This window comes from Toxorhynchites rutilus, chromosome 2, assembly GCF_029784135.1.
Source record: "Toxorhynchites rutilus septentrionalis strain SRP chromosome 2, ASM2978413v1, whole genome shotgun sequence".
Lineage (NCBI taxonomy): Eukaryota > Metazoa > Arthropoda > Insecta > Diptera > Culicidae > Toxorhynchites > Toxorhynchites rutilus.
This window is the reverse complement of record NC_073745.1, coordinates 164335080-164337040: the sequence shown is the minus strand read 5'-3', so window position 1 is coordinate 164337040 and position 1961 is coordinate 164335080. Positions and strand designations below refer to the sequence as shown.

The following is a 1961-nucleotide window of genomic DNA, read 5'->3' as shown; positions in this document are numbered from 1 at the left end:
TATACCACACCTAGCTGGTCCCACCAAATAGACAGCATAACCTCTGGCCGTGAATATTCCGCGCGGTCGTTAATGTTGATGCATGACCGGGGTATCCATACGTTGCCCGACGTTTAGGATTGTCGGACCCAATTTTCATCGCCAGTAAAGATTCGATGCAAAAAACCCATTCTTTTATGCCGTTGGAGCAGTTGTTCGCACGTGAAAAAGACTATGGATGGGTTATACCTATGATATAACCGAAAGGTTGACGTAGGACTGCCGTTGACTTATTAATCAATTGTATTTCTTCAATTAGCAATAATCCCACCTCGGATGTTCCTCATTGGGTGCGATATCGCCGCTGCGCAGAGCTATCTTTTGTGTGTATTAATTAGATTATTGATTAAACTGGTGAATGAATGATACTATTTACGAATTTAATTGCAAACAAATCCCAATTTAAGTCAATTCATGCATCATGGTAGTAGTTATCGCAACAAACAGTTATCAACATTTTACCTAATCCTTAAACGGTATGCGTAGAAGTTCAGTGAGCTGGAGACATGAAGAGATATCTTCCAATGCAGTCTTGAACAATCGAGCCAAAGCGTTGCATTTCTACCCGCTTTTGTAGATAAAAGTATTGCCGACTTGAATGTATTTGCAATGCCGATTTTCCCAATTTGTTAGTTTCGGAATCTGTATTGGGAAAACACATTCCGGTTTGCAAAAATGCAAGCGAGCACTAAAGTACCCGTTGCTTGCATCTATTTTGCAATGTTGATTTCCCCAGGCTCCACGGTTTTGAAGTTTGTGTTAGGGAAACATCCATCCATTCTAGCGATCGTACCTCAATCATTACACAATCATAACTGAGTGGATTTCCGAGCGGCACTCGCTTATATACCGATTGTTGTGATTTCAATAGCCTGTTTTAAAAGCAATTTTAAAGCTATTGAAACAAGTTTTTAGATCAAAAAGTAACAAGCATATAACGCGTAGACATTTTATCTTTCGGATGAAGTAGTTATCATACCATTTCGTTCAGTTGTTTAGATGCTATTACCGCTCAAAATCTCGTTCTCCGGCGTAACGCTTTCGTTTTCGAAACTTTGAACTTACACCCCAGTATGGAAATGAAAGACGTAGTCCTACGTCACAACGGCGTTCGACGTCTTGTGGCTTCAATTCCTGCGGCACCCAATGTCTTATCTTTCGGATGATTCTTATTGCTTATAAACGATTAGATATGGTTTGTTGAGCTTTTCCAAGTGTATCTGCAAGTTCTTGTTGCGTTTGTGTCGGATCTTGATCGAGTAAAGACTCCAATTCTTCATCTTCAATTTTTTTTTGCGGTCCGGAACGTTCTTCCAAGTCAAAATTACCACTTTTAAACAGTGCAAACCACGTCTGACACGTTCGCTCAGTTGGAGCATGGTCACCATAAACTTCTACCAAAATGCGATGACTTTCCGCAGCTTTTTTCTTCATATTGAAGTAATGAAGGAACACTCCCCGCAAAAACACTCTCGTTGGTATGAAATTCGACATATTCGAAGTGGCAAAAAAATATGTTGTTTACGCTTCAACTTTTTGACATATACTGAAAAAGATGCGCAATGACAGCAGCTTTCGAACGAATGTCTGGAAATTTGATTCACTGGAATAATAATCAAGTTACGCCATCTGTTGTAAAACCGAAGAAACTTACCGGTACACCTAATATATGAATGGAAAACAAATAATCGCTGGAAAATTATATGAGTTTCGCGATGCGAAACATTTTCCGTTTTTCATTTTATACATCCAATATTGAATACGAAAATAGTGTATTGATGGGGAAGTATAATCTCCGGAAGCTTTCCTGTCAACTGCACTTGATTGAAAAATCACAAAACAAAATGTATTTGGTCGCAGTATTACATGAATAGAACACAATAAAATAAACTCTTTCGCTTGAATTTTATTTACAAATCCAA

General features: G+C 38.6%; 1 pseudogene; it reads right to left on the bottom strand.

The window, feature by feature from the left end:
• Positions 1 to 272: 272 nt before the first annotated feature.
• LOC129772347 (U4 spliceosomal RNA) lies at positions 273 to 355 on the bottom strand (annotated as a pseudogene).
• Between the last annotated feature and the right edge of the window lie 1606 nt (positions 356 to 1961).